Source organism: Pleurodeles waltl, chromosome 7, assembly GCF_031143425.1.
Source record: "Pleurodeles waltl isolate 20211129_DDA chromosome 7, aPleWal1.hap1.20221129, whole genome shotgun sequence".
In the NCBI taxonomy this organism is placed as follows: Eukaryota; Metazoa; Chordata; class Amphibia; order Caudata; family Salamandridae; genus Pleurodeles; species Pleurodeles waltl.
In genome coordinates, this window is record NC_090446.1 from 1039463818 (window position 1) to 1039487956 (window position 24139).

The window sequence follows — 24139 nt, forward strand, 5'->3', positions numbered from 1 at the left end:
TTTGACTAGTACCGGGGACAAATATAATTATCTCTCTATTAAACATTGAGCACAGTTCTACTTTATTTACATATAAAATAATGTGACTAGTACTGTGGGTTTACAAACTCATGCATTACTGCAAATTAGGAGTAGATAATGTAAGCAAGAAGTACATGAGCAAAGGGTAATGGGTCCCAGGAGGACTCTGAGACTGGGAGCGGGGAGGAGCCACCGGACAGGGTATGTAAATGTGCTGGCTGGAGCGGTGGCAGTGCTGCAGTGTTTTTCGCATGCTGTTTTGGGTAGATGTGGTTGATCCTATTTCAAGAGGCCACAGCATTAGAGGTTTCAGAATAGCTTTCTTACTCTCGAGTCTAATTTATGTATTTAAATGTTTCAGCTATGAGCCTTACAATATTATAAAACAATATACATAAACAATAAAAACTTAATTTACATATAAAATCAGTTTAATTATAGTTAAACGTAACAGCAGCAAGCAACTCCGCCCAGGCAGTTTATTAATAATAAAAGCCGCGTGTATCTATGTAAGAACAACCACCCATCTATGCCACAACCTTTACAAGGGGGGGGGGTGCACGAGAGAAAGTGCTTGTGCATATAGCAATTAATAATGACAACAATAATTTTATTGCAGCAAGGCATTAAATAAGGCTATAGAAGCCAGCCCCATTTATACAGATGGGAGCAAGCAATTCCATCTCACAAACATCAGACTAAGGCCTTATAAGATCTTATAGTTCAGTCAACCATAGTTTAGTTGGTAGCTCCCTCAAACAGGGCCAGGCAGCCCATATTTATGAGGCTACCGAATTGTGTGCACTGGCATTACCCGGCCTTGCACAAAGTGCTAATGCAGTTTTAGTACAGTTCGCTCCTTTGGATTTGAAAAGGGGGTGAAACCACCGACGCAGCACCATGTTGAAATTCCTACAGAATAGGGTAATGTGGGCAATACTGTCTACCTCCCCAGAACTGCAGTTACAGTACTCCAGTCCTGCCGCCAGCCTACGGGTATTTACCAAATAGCCTCTAAGAGGCCGAGTAGCCTCTTAGAGGGAGTACTCTCTGAATCAGATGCAAGTCATCACAGTTCATCATAATATGTTTATAAATAACGTGTTGGGTGATGAATAATGGTTTGCCATGTACTAGTTAAGGGTAGCCATTTCAGTTAGATGATCTTCACTTACTGAGTTTTGCAGAACATCCACTTAAGTGTTCTATTTCTTCTGTTAAATTGACTACTTCATTTTTTAGCATATCCTGACTCTCTGAGGTGAGCTGTACGCATCAGGGAATTCATGATATAGATTGTTACCCTAGAGTCCCCTCGTTACCTGTGTAGCAGTTTATAACTATACAGATTTTGCTGCAGAAAAATTCATCAAAACACAAATCGAAGTATTTTATGTTCTGCTTAGTATGCAGGCTGCCTTCTGTGGGATTGAAAACGGAGTCACCTAGACTGCTGGGGAATGCCTAGCAGCTCTTTATTCATAAATGTTGCATGAGAGGATATTAACAGTAAAACAGATTTTGCCCATTCTTGGGTCCATTGAGGGCTTCACAAGTAGTGTAAGGAGGAACTAATCATTTCCCGTTATTTTCAATAGCTGACATACCAATCGAGTTCATTACCTTTAGTTGCAAAAGATATTTCAGATGAAATCTGTAGACATTTTGATGCCTAATGCAGAATTGTATTGTGTATAGTGCTCCGCTTCTGTGTGGTAATATAATCTATCAACTACAGAAGAGTCACCCTTGAAAAAACAAGGGACGAGGTGGTGTATAATATAATATATATATTAAGCCACACCCAAACTTTGTAGCCCTGGATTTACAGTAACAATATGCTCTTCATTCATATTTAAATAATTTCAAGTTCCCATGGTAGTAAACCAAAGCAATATATCAATTTATAAAAACAAAACTACTGTCTCACTATATTCTCCTAAAAATATTCCTTTATTATTATGTTTAAACAATATAATTAATAACACATTAAAACATCTTGTTATCCACGTCTTTAAAAACAGTTAGTCCATTAACGTGTCATTAAGGTGCAATGTACATGATAGAATTATAAATCACAATCTTTTCACCAATTTATTCAAAACTAGGAAAAAAATAAAAATGTTAAAAGCATGCAAACAAAATCTAACTTATTTGAATAACTTACTTAATTAACATTTACATGTGTTAAAAGCATGAAATCTGTCAGATTCCTTGCTTTTTAGTTATTTTCATTTTTTCCTAATTTGGATAAATTGGTGAAAATATTGTGATTGGTGTAACCGGTGGCTGAATTAACGTAAAGTAATTAAAATTACTTTACTTGAAAAAAAACATGGAAATTCACTGAAAAAACGCATTATAGTTAGGAAATAGAATTTTAAAAAACATGGAAATTCACTTAAAAAAACAATGGATTCAGGGACGTCATAGTTAGTCACATTTTACTCTCACAAAAACCATAGAAATTCAGCATTTATAGTTCTGGGTATATCAAGTAACTATACCTTGTGCCCTAAGGTAACTATAACTTGCGCCTTCCTCATGCACTGCTAATTACCCCACATATTACATCACTCATGATATTATCAATGATGTTATCAAAGATATCAACTTAACATTTGCAGTAAAACTATTGAGGAGAAACTGTGCATGGCTGGGTCAAAGGAAAGAGCAAAGAAAAAAGACAAAGAAAGAACGAAGGGGAGAGAAAAAATAGTGAAAGAAGGAAGAAAAAAGAGAGGAGAGAAACAAGGAAAGGAATAACCAAGTTTTTGCGAGTTTGAAAGAGGAGTTAGCAAGAGGAAGAGTGAAATAAAAAAAAAAAAGGAGAGGAGTAGAAATAAACAGTTGAAAGAGCGAAACTGGTAATTTGTGGATTTTAAGAGCTGGAAAGAGATGTGTAATAGAAAGAAAATATTGAGGGCAAACAAAGTAAAGGAAAAACGGAGTGAGATAGGTGAAACAGACCCACCCAAATAAAGATGGCAGCTAAGAATAGATTTAATTGGCTCCCCCATGTCCTCAAACAGAAGTCAGAGTGTGGAACTGCAGGGGGCACTGCAGAACAGCAGGAGGTGCATTAGCAGAATTGTATGTGAAGCTCAATACAGCAATATTGGGGCAGTTCAGATCAGGATTGGGGGTATAGACAGAGATGTGTGGCCCAGTGCTGGATTAACAGAAAAGGCAGCTGGTGAGGAATGAGATATGTAGCGCTGTGTGATTCCTGGTTTTGGAATAATGGGGCACTGCAGGTTAGGGATGAGATGCACTGAGATACGTTGCACGTGGGCTGCAGTCCTGGAATAGTAATGGGCACACAAGGTCAGAAGTGAGGTATGTTAATGGAGCTATGTGCCTAGTATTGGCGTGCCAGTGTTGCTGAGGTGCCCTGGTGTAGCTGCGCAGCTTGCAGTGTTCACTGTCTGGAATGCAGACAGTGAACATTGTGAGGGTGCTGGTACACCCTGCGGTTTACAGCACTGCTGCCAGCTTGATTTCAAGCTGGAGACACGCTGTAGCCTGTTTCCTCTAGGCTGGCAGGTGGAAACCTCTGTTTCTGCCCGCCGGCCTGGTGGGAAACTCCTAATAGATCCAGCAGGGTGGTTGGCAGTACGGCAACGGAAATCCCTGTTGGAAGTTTGGCGGATGGGCTTTTCCGTCCGCCAAACTCATAATGAGGGCCTATGTTACTGCAAAAACAACAAGTGATGAACGGAATGCTGAACATTGTCAAACATTCACCCCCAGTCACAGATCTGGGTTTAATCCATCGTTTTTTTGCTGCCCATGCCATTCCAGTTTGGACCCAGCCATATGCAAATCAGTCTTGACCCTGTTCCCCATGGGAACAGTCCAGCCCGAACTGCTAGGCCAGGTCTTCCCTGGACTGGAAACAAGCATCCTGGGACCGGTTTCGGGGTTTCACCCCTCATCAGCCAGGCTAGCTTGAATCCAGTGGCATGGGAAGCACGGGACCCACGTCTGGGCATACCCTTCCCACTTAGGGCGACAAATGCAAAAACAACAAGTGATGAACGGAATGCTGAACATTGTCAAACATTCACCCCCAGTCACAGATCTGGGTTTAATCCATCGTTTTTTTGCTGCCCATGCCATTCCAGTTTATGTTACTGACCATCTCTACCACTCAGGATTTAGTGACGTTATTGTTACAGCTACAGCGCTTGACTGTGAACCCTCTCTAAGCACTGCTTGGACCAATGCCTCTCTCGACGGTCATTTTACATTTTTTCGAAAATCCTCCCTAAACTATATTAATTCATGATATTTTAATAACTAATAAATGTTTTGCTTATTTCTGCTATCTTGGCATAATTTGCACTAAAATAACTTCAACTTTGCTAGTTTTTGCCTACTGCCTATGTTTTAAAATTTGGTTATAAACTTCATTAGCTTATGGTATACTATTAGTTATAATGTGTTCATTTTTGTTTTCCTATGACCTCATTGTTTGGCATTACTACTAATATCACATTTTTGATATTGGCTTGTTTTCCTTGCCCCGGTACTGCTTACTGTGATTGCAAGTGCTCCTCCATCATCAGAGTCTTCTTTTTTAAGCTTCTGTTTTTTTCCGTACCTAGAGCACATCATAGTGTAAAATAGATTGCTTTCCACATTAATTTGCAATATTTTCCATCCTAAGTTTAAGCTATTATGGCTTCTTCACTGCATGAAATGTATTCTCTAACACTGCTTAGACATGGATATCGACAAAGACTTAGCACTACAGATCAGAAGGAAGGGGGTCAGAGTACAGGCTGTTGAATGGTCATGTAGTATTGTTTGCACATGCAGCAATATTGTCGAACAGGCTTTCAGCTATTAACATTACTATGATGTACCTGGCATTCTATATGTATTTAAACCTGATTCACAAACTCATTTGTAATGTTGATGAACGATGTATGTGAATGCGTAGTAGAAATGTATGACTGCTCCCCTCATTTACAACGCCATAGAAAAAGTGTGTGTTCCCACTGAGTTACAGAACTCGCACAAAATACACACGTCACAGGACCTCCCACAATAATGTAGGGTTATCAAATGCAGTACTGTCATACGCCTAGCCCTATGTGGGTGGAGTTACTGGACAGCAGAGATTCCACACGGGTCTGCTTGAGTTATTGGTGACATAACAAAAATCATAATCACTTTTTTATTTCCACAAATCAACTATCCTTTCCTCACACTGCTGTGAAAATGGAGACTGTTGGGACACTTTAATTATCACATCTACTGCATTTTTTACAATTGTATCATGTTGAGTGTACAATTTGTTTTCATCCCTGTTATTGAATACGCACAAGATATGACCTTTTGGGTGCTCATCCCATTTGCATTGTTTTCCCCGGCCTCTCCTCTGAAACTCTCCTGGGAACACCTACTTCTAGGTGTCATAAATGCTCTCTGGACACGTCCTGTAGGTTCGGCATGTAGAATGGATGACTGCATGCAAAACTGGCTTTATGAATCACCATTGAATTTTGATATGAAAATTGACCCTTTATCCATGCATAAGGTGCATGTGCACATCAGAAACGTTTTGTAAACTGTGTCCAAAGTGTTTTCAAAGTTAAAGTGCAGCTGCTGTGTATCACATCATTAGACTTTTGACCTGGACGGATAAAGGAGCAAAAACAACCTTAAAATCAGTGGCGGCCGGCAGCTTTGGGAGGGGGGCGGGCGGGGCACAAACACACACACAAACACACACACACAGGCTCATTATTTCACACACACAGACACGCACGCACGCTCACCCATTAACACTCATTCCATTCAAACATACACGCACGCACCAAACATTCATTTTCCACGATCACACACATTCATTCTTTCACACACACACACGCACGCACGCACTCACATCCATTAACAACACTCATAACACTCAAACATGCACGCGCGCACCAAACATTCAATGTAAAACATAACAGACATACATACATACATACATACATATATACACACACACTTACCTTCAGCCTCGGAGGTCCCAGGAGGGTTGGGACTGCTGCCTTTCCTCATTGGCTGACCTGTGGTCAGCCAATGAGGGAAGGCAGCAGTCCCAGCCTCGTCCCAGAGTGGGATGGGGTCAGTGAGACTGCTGGCCCCACCCCACTCTGTGACAGTGTCACTGATTGACACTCGCCCTGGGCGCTTCAGGGCTTAAACCTGAAGCGCCCAGGGTGAGTGTCAATGGGTGACGCTTTCCTCGTCGCCCAGGGGAGGGTCTCGAGGCACCTTTGCTGGGCCGAGGAGGTCACGCCCATAGGAGCTGTGATCTCCTCAGCCCAGCAAAGTTCAGCTCAGGCAGCCAGGAGTCTGCGCAAATCGCGCATGTCTGCTCCTGGCTGCCTGACCTGAACATGAAGAGTGTCTGTCAGGCTGACCTTTGTTCAGCCTGACAGACACTCTTCATGGGGTGGGGGGGCGTGGCCCCTCCGCCCTAAAGGACGGGCCGCCACTGCTTAAAATATTCTTTAATGTAATGTATTGAATTACTGTTAGAAAGGCATCCTCTTAGCATGTTCACCCCAATGTTTTCTGACTGATACTGGTAGTAACTGACCCTGACTGTGCCCTGGGCTCTGCTAAACAGGCCCAGGGCTAGTGCTCTGAATAAAATGTATATGGGAAAGTGTCACAATTACAGTTGGCAATTCAAATTGGGAATTAAAGGTAAGTCTCTAGTAGATAAAAGGGCAAGGGGGATTTAAACTACCTATAAATCCCTAGTATGTAATAGGGCAGGGACGTTTAGAGGCCCAGTAGATTTCCTGTAGTGGAGTGTGCACTGCTGTGAGCCTGGTGTCATTTTAAAGGCAGTCCTGCCTTGCAGACTGTTTTTAAAAAGTAAAATGTATGCAAATTCAAATTGGGAATTAAAGGTACGTCCACAGTGATAATCTACCTTATAGTCACCCCCAGGTCTCCCTTAGAAGCCCCAGGGGTGGGGTGCTATGTAACTGTAAGCAGGGACATTATAAACAATGTTGTACATGCCCTGGTGAGGGAAGCATACTGCACCTTTCATTTTCCCCCATTGTAGAAAGTTAGCTCCATAGGCTAACATGGAAATATTTTTCAGAAGTAATACTAGAAAGGAGTTAAACACCACGAAAGGACCCACATGAATAGTAGTGATAATCCCAACAACTTGCCATTGTTGAATGTATCATCACTAATACAGAAAATACGTTTTAAGACTTTTTCTGTAAGCCAAATTCCAGCATGCCAGTGGTCTTTCCTGGATGGTCAGCCCTAACGGGATTAACCAGGCTACTTTGATGAGGTGATAAGTGGCCTGCACTGAGCAGAGGTTATCTGATGGGGGAGTTTTGCAGATGCTGAAGCCAGGAAGGGGGCTGGGTAAATCAAGCTGAGGTTTCAAAAAGAAGCCAGTCAGAAAGGAATGCAGCTAGGCTTGCCCTCACACTCTCTACCCCACAGATAGATAGTGGACATAGAAAAGGAATTTCAGATGTCCAGAGGGGGAGTTAATGGAAATGAGCTACACTGGTGGGTTGGTTTAGCCAGGTCTTGCTCCTCTGTAGGACAATTCTCCATCTTGGAATATTAAAGTGCAGTGCTTTATGGGACAAGAAGATGCCACACTTTGGAGGAAGCTGTCATGCTTCTTGATGGCACCCTGAAGCTCCATGGACAAGGATGCCCACTGACTATCTCCCAAGTTGATTGGCTAAAAGTGGCTGATCTGCATTGGAACTCACATCGCCTGCCTGAAACCACAAGAAGAAGGATTGCCCTGCTGGAACCCTGGCCTGCAACCCAGAGGATTGCAAACTGAAGTATAGCTCTTGTTGCACACTGGAACGCCAGCCCAAAGGACTTTGCCTTGCTTTTTAAAGGACTCAGAAGTGGACTCCCTGAAAGCAACTGGTTAAAAGAACTTCCCTGCACCAGCTTCCACAAACTTCCGCAGCTTGGAGTGCGTCCAGTGGACTTGCAATGATGTGACCAGGTGCGTTGTGGGAATTAAAGTTCCAAACTTCCAAGGACCATCTCAGGGCTTCTAGACCCTTGGATTTGTGTTTTGGACACTTTAAAGCCCAAAGGAGAACTTCTGGAAGTACCTCCAGGAGTTTGGAGCAACATTTGAATAAAGCTCAATAAGTGGACTGACTCGTAGTCATGAGTCAAGCGGACTACCTTCAACTGCGACCTGGCCAGTATTTCAGGTTCGTCCCAGTGAAAGCTCTGGAGCTCCAGACTTCCAGGTTTTGACCGGGGCCTTGCAGAACATCAGTCCGACGGCGTTACATTGAAATCAGCTTGCGCAGGAGGACCGCATGACATCGAGAGGAAAAAGCTCCATAAAAGTTTCTAAGTGCAAAGGTAAGATTTTGACCGAGACCTCCCGCTCAGTGTAGCCGAGAAGGGCTGAATCACGGTTGGCCTCAAACTTTGACTTGATCCCTGTTTTTTGTTGTTTTGTGTCATTTTAAAGATAAAAATATTTACTTTTTTTATAAATTGGTATGATATTTTTATTGTGTGTTGTGGCTTACTTATTTACTGGATTGGTGTATTTAAAGGCTTTACTTACCTGTCTCCTAAGATCAGCCTGCCTGCTCGTTGCCAAGCTACCAGAGGTTGGGCCAAGGGCTAATGTTTTGAGACCTTGACTGGACCTAACACTATCTGGGGGTATTATTGCTAGTGGTAGGTGCATACTTACCTCTACTAATAACCACCTCCAACAATTCCAAAAAGTAAGTTGTTTCTAAAGGTCTGCTGCTTGTAATAAAATTTGAAAAACTAGCACCTAGTGAAATCAAAAATTAAGATAATAGTAATTATATTTTTTGTGCACATGGTGCCTGTTATCCCTAGCCATGTTGTTTTCAGTAATATGTTTCCCTAGCTTTTGCAAGAAAATCCAAAAAGGTGTAATGGGTCTTTTTTCCTTCTTGCATATTCTCTTTTGCAAAGTGTCTGCAGTATTTCTAGTAAGCTATAACACCATCTATTATTAAATAAATAATACCAGTAATAATACCTGGCCATTATCTGCCACTCTTTGGAAATAAGCCAAGGAGAATATCAATTTAGAAAACATAGAAAAATGTTTACAGTCCATATGTAAACAAGGCTTGTGGTTGCTACTTGTCTAACCACTTCCTGTAGCAAGTGAAATGTCAGAGATGTGTTAAACCTGTCAGCCTTAGGGTGATCTTCTCCCAAACTTTTTGTATACTCCCCTCATGTTTGCTGAAATTTGTTTTTGTTGGCATTAGGACTCTGTGCATTCCACCACTGCTAACCAGTGCTAAAGTGCTTGTGCTCACTCCTTAAAACATGGTTGCCTTACACCTGATTGGCAGATTTAATGACCATATAAGACCCTAGTAAGGCTGTACAACATATCCACAGGGACTGTAAATTAAATGCTATTGGGCCAGCTGCACTTATTGTGACACCCACTTAAGTGGTCTATCTGATAGAGACTTCTAGTTGCAGATTCCTTACCTTAGAATGGTCCCCAGGCGTCACACTGGATCTGGAGATTTTCCTTTGAGCAGTACCCTTGCGCACTGTTCATCGTTGGCGTTGTGGTTGTTGTGATAATGTCGGAGTCCTACATAGGTGCCACCTCGCGTGGTGACGTCAGTTCTTTTCTTTGCGTGCCATGCACTGATCCGGAGAGAGATATCCTGCTCGTTTTTTGACCAGTTTCAACACTTTTGTCATGTTTTTGGTGACTTTTGGTGTGCTGAGGATGTCTACAAAGACCAGGTTCAAACCATGTGAGTATTGTCACCGCACGATATCGGTGATGGATCTGCATCGGGTCTGTTTATGATGTTTGGAGAGCGATCACTACCCAAAGTCGTGCTCTGAGTGCCGGGCCATGCATCCAAAGGCTTTGAGGGGGCGGTTCCTAAAGCTCATGGTGGCCTGGAGCTCAACTCCACATCGCTCCCGGTCTCGCTCGAGAGGAAGGTCTCAAAACCGCTTGGGGAGTCACCACCACTCATCTTCTTCCAAGTCTTTGGGTCACTCGGGTAGGAAGAAGTCACCTGCTGCTATCGGACCACCCCAAACAACCCTAAATTCCTCTCCCAACACCCCACAGCTGAAAGTCTTTTGATTCAGGCTTCCTCTTCTTCCCTGCATTCCCCTCCGCTCCCCTGGATAGGGAATTAAAGAGACTGGATCAACTTGGGAAGAAGATGTTTTCTTCCTCTAGTCTGGAGTTGCGGTCCGTGAACACCACATGCCTTTTTGGCCGCTGTACCCACTCATTGTGGGATACAGTTGCGCAAGTCTTGCTGCAGATCATGGAGGAGGCCCGGGCTATCATCTCTCAAGCTGTTGCTGATGGGAGAGACGCAGCGAAGTTCACTATTCGCTGTGGGCTGGACACCACTGACTCTTTGGGTAGCACGGTTGCGTTGACAGTGGCCTTGAGGCGCCGCACCTGGTTGAGTACATCTGGCTTTTTGGGGGATGTCCAACAAACTGTTATGGACATGCCCTTTGATGGCACCCAACTCTTCGGAAATAAGGCGGACTCAGGGCTTGAGAGGTTCAAGGAGTCCTGGGCTACGGCTCGGTCCCTTGGCTTTTCGACTGCCCCCTCCCCCCAACAGTTAGCCTTTCGCCCCTTTTGTAGCTCTGGAAGGGGCTCCCTGTCACAGCCTTACCTCATCCAACATGGCTGCCCTACGGGGCAGCTGGGAAATGAAGTCCCAGGCCTATAAGCTGTGAAAGAAAATTTAAAGTGCTGTTTACAGCGAAAGGGGCACAACATGTAACTTGCTATTTATTTGCAAACATGGCGCAACATATAATGGCATAATGTTATGAGGACTCATGCACAGCACACATGGCTCACGTAACTAAGTGCTAAATATACATCAGCTACACTTCAACCACAAATGAGCAGAGTGTACATAATGGATTTTGCCACAATGTTGCTGGATGGGTGAATGGGCCCCTTGAGTACAAGGGGCCACCAAAAGGAATTTGTTGCAGGGAAAGCTATGGGCTAATGGTGGGGCAGCACTAGAACACACACTGCTAAGGCGCTGACACCAATCTTCCAAGATGGTAGGGGTGGAGCAATGCCGAGCCCCACTTGCATTTCCAAGGAATTACCTCAGCACAATCACAAAGGACTTGTCCCACAGACTAGGACTAGGGCAGGGAGGAAGGAAATTCAAAAATTTGTGGGGGAAACACTAGAAGTTTCTTCCACTTAAAAGCTGGCACCGGGTATACAAATAGGATCATTCTAAGTGATGCTAAAGGTGCCTAAACAGCCTATACGCAAATCCTAAGCATTTTCAGCCAAAACAAAAGGAGAACAAGACCTATCTGCTTGCCGACCCGCCCAAGTTGCTTCGACTGCCAGCCTGACTTCGTGGTAGCACCTGCTATGTTCTTCTCCACAGCAGCAAATCCTGTTTAGCTGTCTGTCACAGAAGGGGTATGCAGCTTCGTGGAACTCTTGTCAGCTACATCCTGCAGCTTTGTCCCTATGGAAATTTCCAACTTCCAAAAAAGAGACTAAGCCCAGATGTAGAAATCTTCACCGGGACATCATCCAGCAGCTCCTAAATGACAATGCCTCCTCCAAGGACACCACTGGCTGCCTTGCCCCGCTGAACTTTTCCTTCTGAAACATTTTTCTTAAACATTTCTTCTAAGTCCGAAGGTAAGCTGGGACCGGGCCCAATTCACCTCATGTATCAAAACAGCTCTTCATCATGGTTGCCTATAACGTTCTAGTTTACATTGGTCTAGTGGGACTACATGTCCATGGTTGGCGCTTTGATCTTTTTGCTGCTGGTTTTACTACAAACTTTAAAAATTCATAACTCTGCTTCTACTGATTGGTGTTTTGATGTTTTGGTGTCAAATAGCTTATTACATTTTACTCTATTTTCCAAAATTGGTGTGGGATTTTTCTTGTGTTGCGTTGTCACTTTATTACGGTTTAATGTTGAATAAATTCTTTACACATTGCCTGACTGCTTTTGTGCCAAGCTACCAGAGGCTTAAGGACAGGTTATTTTAGTGACTTTTTGTGGTTCACTTTGACAAGGATTGTGGTTTCTCATTGAGAAGTGTTCTCACCCACCTCAACAAAAAAAACAATGTTTAACAAGATGTAACAAGTGAGTCTGTAAGGTCTTGCTGTCTTTTGTGTGTGTGGCGAAGGGAAGTGGTGGCATCCTAAAATATTCCAAGGATATGAAAGCAAGTGTACAATAATTAATGAAAATACTTCTTAATAATTGAAGAAATGCACTATTAAGAATAACACAGGAAAATGTATTTTATCTAAATCTAAACTACTTCATAATATTCACAGATAAGAAAACACTGCTTAGTCATTTTTATGTGCATGTTTTCGAGTGTTCAAACCATTACATGAATTATACTACTTCAAAATATATAAGTATATAATGCAAAGAATACTGAATATTTGGTAATGAAAGATCATTATAACCGATTAAATCAGCTGAAAATTCTGTAAATGCCAAACTCAAAATAGAGACCACAAACTTCTCAGACATAGGATGATATTTCTAGTAGACCTCTAGGTAGATTACAAAGCTATCTGGACAATTCCCCTGTTCAAAATGAACGCAATGTGCATAGCACCTGTAAGTCAATTCCTGCCAAGTTTCTAGACATACAGTTGTAATAATCTATACTATTAATTCAACAGACTTTTAAATCGGTTGTGAGATATTCTTAATCTTTATTATGAAATAAATAAGAGAGTGAAAGGAACAACATTAAAATGATAGAGAAAAACATAGGAGGACTGGAATCTTTTTGATAGGCATTGGAATAAACCACAGTGCTACGAGTTTGGTACATCTGTGCTAATGCGTTGAATGCTCATCTCTTATTCATTCATTAGAAAAAAGTATTTCTGTTTCCCAGGGTGCAGGCACGGTAAGTGCAATCACAACACTTAGGGCCAGATGTATCAAAGACCTATTTTGCATTTCTTAAATAGCAAATTTTAGGAAATTGCTATTTGAGCAATGCCAAATGGGATGTAAGAAAATAGCGAATCCCTAATAGCGATTTCTTACATTTGCAATCGCTATTAGGGAATGGGACTCCATTCATCCCCTGAGCCAGCATGTGCAGGGAGTGGCGGGGCTGGGCCATGGGAAAGGTGAGGAGAGGAGGAGTGGAGTGGAGTGGAGTTAAGTGGAGTGGAGTGCACTTAAAAGTGTGCATGTCAGTTTGGCCAGCCGTCTTAGGCCGACCAAACTGACATGTGCACTGAGGTTTCTCCAACCCGGCTGTGTTGCGCAGCTAGGTTGGAGAAACAGCACAGACTCCAGTGCACTGTCTGAGTGGCAGACCAAGCCGCTCAGACCAATCATGCACTGCTCTCATGCTAGGTATAGCTTGAGAGCAGCACCTGGATTGCGTGGCGAGCCTGTGCTGGTGTCCCAGGGACTGCTGGGAGCACCAACACCATCGGGAGAGGAGTGAGCTGGCAGTGGACAGGTAAGCTTTTTTTTTTTTTTTTTTCTTAATTTTATAAACCCCCTCCCTCCGAGATTTGCGACAGCGGCCACTGTTCTTACAGTAGCTGTGAACTATTCTTGCAGATATACATCAGTTTCTTCATAAGAGGCATTTCATACTCTCCCTCAGTAATGTTATGTTCTGTCATCAGCTAAGAAAATGCACATTTGTGGCATAATTGCAATATTCTCAGTACTTCTTGCCAAATGTCTTAAATTATTTTCAGATCTTGTTTAGAAGAACATCTTTACAACTTAAAGTGCAAACAAGATGGGTTCTCCTGCAGTGTTTTTTAGGTGGGCAACAGGACATGATGAGCTATGTACGTGACGAGCTGTGGTGACAACAAAATGTATCAGTAAGGAATGCAGCATTCACAATGTTGTATGTTAGAAAAGACATGCTCCGATTTGAGATACACTTGTGAGCTCTTTCAAAAAGACTTCTTCAAGTGTTACATTTGACATGTAGAATTTATGTGAAGGCTTCAAGCTTGCATATAATTAGCAACAATACAGATTTGTGCTGTTTCATACCAGACAAAGCAGACATTGGGAAAGTCAGCAGGTCTCTCCTTTGGGACAAACTTTGCAAATGTTTTTAGTGATTATAAAGAATAAAACAAAAAAGCCTGTGATAAGGTGCCTGTGATAAGGTGCCTGTGTCATTTTGTGAACGTGTGCACCATGCATGTGCACCTACAAGATGACAAGGGCCTTTTTTCTTTTTAATTAGTGATCCAGGAGTAATTATTAAAGTGGGTGGGGGGAAGCAACACAGGGCAAGGAAGCAACACAGGAGGGGGTTGGTGGAGGCAACACAGGGGCACAGGTGGGGAGAAGCAACACAGGTGTGGATGAGGGTAAGCAACATGGTGGCACAGGCAGAGAGAAGCTACACTGAGTGCCTAGGTATGGTGAGCAACACAGAGGGCACTGATGAGTGTTGGAGAACAGAATATTGGCAGAGAGAGCAACAAGGACCTGTGGATGTGGAGAGAAGCACACTGGTAAGAAAGCAACCAGAGTGAGAAGCACATGAGGGTGAGAGCATCACTGAGGGTTGCAGGAGGACATGGGTGAGAGAGAGAGAGAGCAACCCATGGGCACAAAGGGGGAAGTGAAGCACACTAGGGAGACAGCTGGAAAACGTATGCACTCTTATGGAGTGCCTAAGAAAAATGTAGTTCCCTAAAAGTGAGCGGTGGAAGGATGCATATATATTGGTTATTGTGTATGGGAGAGACAGATACAAGAAGAACAAGGTGAACCATTGTAGCAAGAAGCAGGCTACTGAGTGACTGTAAAGCCAATCAGTGGTAAGCAGTCAGTTGGCTGCAAGCCCCTCTTTTTGTTTGTAAGCCCACAAGAATTTTTCTCAACTGATTTTATTGTGGGAGACTGTTCAGAACACCAAGGTGCTCATTATGGGTCTGGCAGTCCTGTAACTGCCAGACTCGCAGTGGCGGTCGGACCGCTGCCAAGCAGTGGTCCGGCCTCCACATTATGACCCTGGCGGAGCTGCCACAGTCTGACCACCGGCACCGCCATGTTGCTGCCAGTTGACAGCCTGGCGGTGCCGGCGGTCTTAATCCGCCAGGATAGCGCTACAAGCAGTACTGCCCTCAGGATTACGACGCCCCTTTCTGCCAGCGTTTGCTTTGCAGTCCCACCGCCATGCAAAGGCTGGTCGAGACTGGGTTCTGGGGCCCCCATGGGAGCCACTGCACTGCCCATGCACTTGGCATGGGCAGTGCAGAGGCCCCCATGGACAGCCCTGTCGCGCTTTTCACTGCCCGAATTACGGGCAGAGAAAAGCACAATGGGTGCTGTTGCACTCGATGCACCGCAACATTGCTGCCGGCTCAATTAAGAGTCGGCGCCAATGTGATGGTGAGTTTCCTGCTGGCGCTGCGTGAAACTCATAATAGGGCCAACGGGTGGAAAACTGGAGTGGTAGTTTCTCAACTCAAAGAGTTTGGCGCGCTGCCTCCGCCACCCGCCAAAGTCTTATTAGAGCCCAAGTGTTACAGGGTAGCTCCATTCACTTTTACGTTACATAATCCTTCGCTGCCTTCTGTACAAAAATAAAAAGTAGATGAGTTTGTAAATCTCTCCATAAGCTCTAATCAGCTGCCTCCCAGACAACTCTGAAGTTATGTATACAAGGCATTAAAATATGTGTTCACGCTCAATCTGGTTCTATTTTGTTACGCTAGACATCTTCCTTTTTTATGTCTTTAGAGGCTATTGTAGAGGTGGATGTCATTTGGGTAGATACAGATCCCTCTTTGGGGAGACCTGCTAACTCTGCCAAGTATCTGCATGCATAGGTTGAACGCCGGTGGAGAAAGAAGAACCTTGGCCAAACTACACTCCCTACAGAGATGGGCTAATGTGGCCAATAATTGCAATGATATTTTGTCTTTTTGGAGGAAGACGAACAGTTTTAAGCTATGGAGAATTCTAGGAAGACTTGGTGTGACTTTTTCCACACACATGACTGCAAATTATAGAGTGCAGGTGCGGTGCCGCAGAGACTGTTAAACCACTTGACCTGAATCGTGGCTTAGTCCGTTGGATTTTTTTTTTTTTTAAAAGATCCGGTAAATGAGGTAAAAGCAGCATCTTTTTAATAACTGATATAATCCTTTTCTGCCATACACACTTTTATCTGTACAAGTCTTGTCCGCTAAATATTTTGCTAGTGTTCTGCGATGGGGCAGAGGTATGTTTTGTCTATTCTCTGCAGCCTCTCCGATTTCCTGATTAAACTTAAAACAAAGCTATTCATATTTCGTTTCAAGAGCACATGAAGACCACAAGTACAGAATAATGCGGGCGATATCTCACAGAAAGCCTATATTTACTGGTGTAAAAAAAAACAATAATTCGAATAGAAATCATTTCAAAACCCAATACTTATAGAAGCGCCTTTGCCGTCTTTGAAATAAGGTCGTGAACAATATTTTCATGTAACTGAAGTTTATTCAGGGCGATCCGAGTTAGAGCAACAAATCGGAATATACAACTATTTCTTAAAAACGTGACTCTGGTATGCTTTAATTTTTTTGCAGCGATTAGGATGTTTTCTTGCTGGCCTTGAGAGGGGGTTCTTTGCGGACTGAAGTATTCCCTGCGTTAACAGACAGCTGAATCTTCATATCTCTGACTTCCGAAGACAAACAGAAATGCTTGTTATGGTTGGCACGGCCGCAGTTGTGTTTGTTGTGTTGTGGGTGAGCCTCGAGCGAATGTTTGGGCTGCTGCTCTAACTGTGCTTCCCTGTTTATTTTGCAACTTTTCCCATAGAGCTTCTTCCCTAGCTGAATTCTCTGCCTGTGTGGCGCTGCTGCAGTTGCCATGGCGACAGACGTGTGCGAGTCTGACTCATGGACATAAAGGAAATAAATCGTTTTACTAACTGTGGCTCAAGCAATCCAGGCCTTGTAAATAAAGGCAGTGTTCTTGTGCCTGGGCCTGACCGATTTGTCTTATTTTGTATGCTCCTTTTAATGGTTTTTTTTCCCTAAATAAAATCCTCAGTGTATGTTACAGAACAGCCTGTATGTGATGCTGTTGAAAGGTCTTAGCTCTGTTGTTATCGTGCCAGCACTGTTTTGTTTGCTTCATGTTTCGAAAAAGGAAATGAGCAAAAGAGGGCAGTTAGGTGTAGGGTGTCTCATTCAAAAAGGTAAAAATTAAATATTGGTGTACATGCTCTTATATTCCAACTCGAAGTTGTCTTACTGCTTCTCTAGGCCAACGCCCTCCATCCCTTAATTTCGAGGTTGTGGTACCCATTTTAACCGACACGTGATGTTGCATTCATAATGTTATATAATTGCTTCCTGTGGCTTTGGAGGGGAGAGCACCATTGATTACTCTCCATCACTTTCACTCTTGTGGTCAGGAATGTGTCTGAAACCACTTTTAGAAACTGCAGCCCTGTTTCCATTAATTTGTTTAGTGATCACTCTTCGGGATGCTTACAGGGTTACTTTGTTCACATAGTATCAATATTCCCCCTTCTACAACGGTATTTGACGAAGGATGAAAGTGCTTTCAGCGACACCTAGCGATGCTGCATTCAAAATGACCATTTTAGAGTGAGCAAGGAAGGTTTAGATGGCTTGGTAGTATCGATCACCTGGACCAAAAAACGAATCTGTGTGAAGCCTTCAGTGAAAGATTAACTACTCTACTCAGTGCCCTAAAGCACTCTGCATCAACTAACCCAACTCCCACCATTTTTAGAGTCGAATGCGCAAGCGCTCTGTCCCTGTTGTAATCTCTCTGTGGGCTTTTAACCACGCCCATCACTTTTGTTGGTTCGTGGGTTTGCCTTTTAAAATTCGCTTGGTTTCATTAGTGAAAGGCATGCACATGTCATGCCTTTTCCGGTGTGTAGCCCTCCTCTGGAGCACTGGCCAACTACTGAAAACATACGAGGCTCCATGTTTTCCGTTTAGGTTCTGGACTACCTTTTCTTTTTATTGCGTAGGCAGCGCGCTCTCGCTGGGCACTAATTGTAGAAAAGTAACATCTTGCCTGCCATGTTACCCCCATTTTTACATGTATGTAAGTTTGTTTTTGCCTGTCTCATTGGGATCCTGCTAGCCAGGACCCCAGTGCTCATAGTTTGTGGATTGAATGTGTGTATCTGGGTAGTGACTAACTGTGGCACTGAGGCTCTGCTAACCAGAACCTCAGTGCTTATGCTCTCTCTGACTTTAAAATTGTCACTATAGGCTAGTGACCATTTTTACCAATTCTAATTGGCACACTGGAACACCCTTATAATTCCCTAGTACATGGTACCTAGGTACCCAGGGTATTGGGGTTCCAGGAGATCCCTATGGGCTGCAGCATTTCTTTTGCCACCCATAGGGAGCTCAGACAGATCTTACACAGGACTGCCACTGCAGCCTGAGTGAAATAATGCACACGTTATGTCACAGCCATTTTCACTGCACTTAAGTAACTTATAAGTCACCTATATGTCTAGCCTTCACTTGCTGAAGGTTAGGTGCAAAGTTACTAAGTGTGAGGGCACCCTTGCACTAGCAAAGGTGCCCCCACATAGTTCAGGGCCATTTCCCCAGACTTTGTGAGTGCGGGGACACCATTACATCCGTGCACTACATATAGGTCAATACCTATATGTAGCTTCACAATGGTAACTCCGAATATGGCCATGTAACATGTCTAAGATCATGGAATTGTCCCCCCATGCCAAATCTGATATTGGGGTGCCAATCCCATACATCCCCGGGGCTCCACCTTGGACCCCAGGTACTGCCAAACCAGCTCTCTGGGGTTTTCTCTGCAGCTACCGCTGCTTCCACCCCACAGACAGGGTTCTGCCCTCCTGGGGTCTGGGCAGTCCAGTCCCAGGAAGGCAGAACAAAGAATTTCCTCTGAGAGAGGGTGTTACACCCTCTCCCCTTGGAAATAGGTGTTAAGGGCTGGGGAGGTGTAACCTCTCTCAGCCTCTGGAAATGCTTTGAAGGGCACAGATGGTGTCCTCCTTGCATAAGCCAGTCTACACCAGTTCATGGAACCCCCAGTCCCTGCTCTGGCCCGAAACTGGACAAAGGAAAGGGAAGTGACCACTCCCCTGTCCATCACCACCACAGGGGTGGTGCCCAGAGCTCCTCCAGTGTGTCCTAGACCTCAGCCATCTTGAATCCAGAGGTGTGAGGGCACAGTGGAGGCCTCTGAGTGGCCAGTGCCAGCAGGTGACATCAGAGACCCCTCCTGATAGGTGCTTACCTGACTAGGTGGCCAATCCTCCTATGAGCGCTATTTAGGGTCTCTCCTTTGGGCTTTTCCTCAGATAACAGAATTCACCAGAGTTCATCTGCACCTCTCTCTTCGACTTCTGCCAAGGATCGACCGCTGACTGCTCCAGGACGCCTGCAAAACTGCAACAAAGTAGCAAGAAGACTACCAGCGACATTGTAGCACCTAATCCTGCCGGCTTTCTCAACTGTTTCCTGGTGTGCATGCTTTGGGGGCTGCCTGCCTTCATCCTGCACTGGAAGCCACAAAGAAATCTCCTGTGGGTTGACAGAATCTTCCCCCTGCTTCAGCAGGCAACAAACTTCCGCATCACCGGTACTCTGGGACCCCTCTAATCCTGACAAACGTGGCCCCTGGAACTCAGGTGGTGGACCCAAGTGACCCAGACTGTCCAGTGATCCAACTTTCCAAATTTGGAGGAGGTAAGTCCTTGCCTCCCCTCTCCAGACAGTAATCCTGTGCACCGCATGAACTGCAGCTGCTAGGGCTCCTGTGCACATCTCTACGGAATCCTTTGTGCTCAGCCAAGCCCAGATCCCCAGCACTCTGTCCTGCATTGCTCAACTCCTTGAGTTGACCTCCGGCTTCGTGGGACCCTCTTTTTCAGTGTTGAGACGACCACCGTGTTCAGACTTCTTGAACCCTTGTTCAAGTGCTTCTGTGGGTGCTACCTTCTTTTGCGTGGGCTCTCTACGTTGCTGAGGGCCCCCTCTGTCTCCTCTTTCAAGTGGTGACATCCTGGTCCTTCCTGGCCCCGGGCAGCACCCTTTTTCCTCAACCGTGACTCTTGCAGCTAGCAAGGCTTGTTTGCAGTCTTTTGCCAAAGAAACGACTCTGCATCCTCCAGCACTCCGTGGGACATCTTCTGCACGAAGAAGAAGTTCCTAGCACCTTTCGTTGTTGCAGAATCTTCAGCTTCTTTCATCCGGTGGCAGTCATTTTGCACCTTCATCCGGGGTTTAGTGGGCTCCTGCCCCCCCTGGACACTTTCTCGACTCTTGGACTTGGTCCCCTTCCTTTGCGGGACCTCAGGTCCAGGAATCTGTCTTCAGTGCGTTGCAGTCTGTTGTGGTCTTTTCAAAATCCTCTATCACGAGTTTAGTGTGTTTCTGGGGAAATAGTAGTACTTTACTCCTACTTTCCAGGGTCTTGGGGTGGGGTATCTTGGACACCCTTAGTGTTTTCTTACACTCCCAGCGACCCTCTACACACTACACTAGCCTAGGGGTCCATTCGTGGTTCGCATTCCACTTTCATAGTATATGGTTCGTGTTGCCCCTAGGCCTATTGCATCCTATTGTATTCTACAGTGTTTGCACTATTTTAATAACTGTTTACTTACCTGATTTTGCTCTGTGTGTATATTTTGTGTATTTTACTTATCTCCCCAGGGAGTATATCCTCTGAGATATTTTTGGCACATTGTCACTAAAATAAAGTACCTTTATTTTTAGTAACTCTGAGTATTGTCTTTCTTATGATATAGTACCTATAGGATATGAGTGGTATAGTAGGATCTTTGCATGTCTCCTAGTTCAGCCTAAGCTGCTCTGCTATGGCTACCTCTATCAGCCTAAGCTGCTAGAACACTACTAATCTACTAATAAGGGATAACCGGACCTGGCACAAGGTGTAAGTACCATCAGGTACCCACTATGATCCAGGCCAGCCTCCTACACTAACTACACTAATCAAGTGCTTTTCATGACTACCAGTTTAATTCTGTTGTTTATCCTAGCGCTCCTTCGCGAATTCAAGGTTTTACACAGCGCGATCACGCTCATTTTTTAAATTATTACTCTGCAAAGGTGAAACCGGACGGGTCTTTTTGTTCTGATTAGTTACCTTCACGCTCATGGTGTGGCGCTTTAAATCGGCTCCTCTATGTGAAACTGTACTGCTTTTCATTTTCAGTTTATGTGGCAAGAAAAGTCCGGTTAGGAGTTTACAACGCTAATAGCTCTAACTTGAGCAAACGCAAGATCCATTACATTGCAAATGCTTGATATTTATGTCCTTTGAATGTGGTTACAATGAATGTAAGAATATCCTAAAGCACACCACGGTGCTCTAAAACTGCTCCACATATATCAGTACTAGGCACCAGTAAATATAGAGATGGATAGATAGCTCAGGAGGTCAGTGCATCCACTATAGGTATGCTATGCAACAGATTTCAATCTTGGCAAGTCCGGCTCCTTTTATCCCTAAAGTGTCCCTAAAATTAGTATGAAGCTTTTTTTTTTCTCCAGTGACTCTATTTTAGGCCCTCTGAGATCTTTAAAACCATATACATGTTGATGTTATTAGTATTATTTAATAATTCATTTTCTGGAAAATATTGATTTCCATCAGGCATTATTGGATGAAATAAATTAGCTATTTATTTTTTCCCCGACCTAGTCACAAGGAGTGAGCGCTGACCTTATAGATGGAAGTGGTAACTGATTTACAAGAATCGAAATCAAGAGTTCAAAGGTGATGTGACTAACTGCTTAAAAGTACTGTATTGTAATGAACAAAGTATTTTAGAAGTATGAAGAATATAAACGTCTAAGAAGGTATCGGAAGTAATGTATGGAAGGGAAATCCTGATAAACTGCTGAATCGCACACGACTTGCATAATATAATTGAAATAATTTATCTTCTAGAACAGTTTTTCGTACTTGATTCCCTCCTGCCTCCCTTAGGTTAGAGAGGCGTTCCTTTGCGGACGCTTGCGTTTAAATATTAACATTTCCGCAGGTCGCATGTCTAGGACTGCCTGGAAGTTCTCTGTGTATTCTTCCTTTGTTCCAGCTCTGGGTTCAGTGTCTTTTTGATGATCCACCAATCAAGCGAACATAGGGATGCCGGAGTCTCTTTATATTTTGACTTTTCATCTGTTCATACGTACACTTTGTAGGCCCCTTCTGTTATAGATTTTGGAGGAGGTTGAATAGGAGGGCAATATTTCCTGTGAATAGAAATGCTGTTGTCAAACCGGCTTTTATGAATAGGTTTTTTTAAATTATAGCAGATTTCATGTAGGTTTGTTTATTTACACAGGCTAATTATCCGGGTGGTTGGTCTGCAATGGGGTGGAAGCAATTTCAATGTTACATTGGATTCCTATGTGTAAATGTGATATTTTTTTTAATGCATCCCTTTTCTGGAAACCTTTTGTTAAAATGGACAATCACACTTGTTCCTGAACAGGTTTCTAGTTCTGTATAATAGGTTGGGATTCAATCTTCGGTTTCAAGAAAAAAGTTCTTATATACAGTGATTGGACCCTTCTTCAATATTTACTGTTATAGTTTCTTCTGCTGTTTCCTTCCTATTATTGCAGCATCTTACAAGCTTATGTAGTTATATCCTTAACCTAGTAAACTAATTTTTCTTTTTAAGTTCCCTTTTTGATGCACTGCTACCTCTGGATTATTTTGTAGTTTCCAGTACTGTATCACTAAAAATGTGCAAATCTCTACTCTGTATGCCTGCCCTCAAAAAGATCAAAAATCTTCTCTCGCCACCTCATCAAAATACCACTGCACATGCAATAATCATCTCCAGTTGTGACTGTAAAAATGTATTGGCTTGTATCCCTTTCAAAGCCGTTTTTATTCACCAGCCCAATGCCTGTCTTACTGTAGAAAATGTTACCACACCTTGCCCATCATCATTAGATTACATTGGATCCCCATTTTACTGAGGTCCTAATTCAAAATCTGATGGCTTTTAAAGCCATTCACCCAAATTGCTCTCATTATCTCCGAATCCTTATCAACCACTCTGGATACCAAAGAGATATGAGGAGCAAAAACTCACCAGACCTTAAAACGCCCATTTGTAAGACCCCTCAAGTGCTAATACAAGGCTTTTCTGGCGCTGTCGCTTTTATCTGTAACAACTTCCTTAAGACTCTGTGGACTTCACCCTCCCTCTTCTCATCCGGTAAAGAGATGATTAACCAGCTGTTTCACATACACCCGAACAAATATGCCTTCATATGAAGCCATTGCTGCTGGTCAGTTTCTATAATTCTTGTTGTCACTATTAGTCTACGGCATTACTGTTTCTGTTGATTATATCTTTCCAGTTTATTGTAAAGCACACTAAGAACCCATGGTACAGGAATGCTATATAAAATCATCCAGTGAGGGTCAGCTTTCTCGTTTCTCTTCAGTGTGTTTGACTAGGGTGGTAATATCATGTGTGCTGTTTCTGTAGATCCACAGTGTACATTGTGTTTTACAACGTGTATTATGTATTAAAGGGAATTATTGAGCTCAAAGATAAACTTCACAGTCCTATGAATGACAGTAGCAGCTTGTGGGGCACTGAAGGGGCGGGGGGCGCGCGTGGTGGGGGAGGGAATAAACATGTATTTAATTTAATTAAAAAAGTAAAACACCTTTCCTCGCCCCCGTGCGTGCCTCTCCGTCGCCGGATGCTGCATGCACATGGTCTCACTGCCTGCCCTGCGCCAATCCTGACGCTACTCATAGCGGCATCAGGTTTGGCTGGGAGCGCCCATGCAGACTGGGAGCCTGTGCAGGCTCTCTCCAGCCCAACAACTGGTTTGCTGGGCTGGAGAGAGCCCTGTGCACGTGTGTTTGGTTGGCCCGAGACCGCCGGCCAGACACATGCTCTTTGGGGGGGTGGGGGGGGGGGAGTGCTGTGCACTCCACATTACTGCTCGTCACACCCGTGGCCCCACCCCTTTACCAGAAAACGATCATAAACAGAGTTTATGATCGTTTTCTGGTAAAGG

At 43.8% G+C, this 24139-nt stretch overlaps 1 protein-coding gene across 2 annotated transcripts in view; it reads left to right on the top strand.

Moving 5' to 3' along the window:
* PRKCA (protein kinase C alpha) overlaps positions 1-24139 on the top strand; it is a 1238381-nt gene that overhangs the window by 349421 nt on the left and 864821 nt on the right. The window lies entirely within an intron of this gene.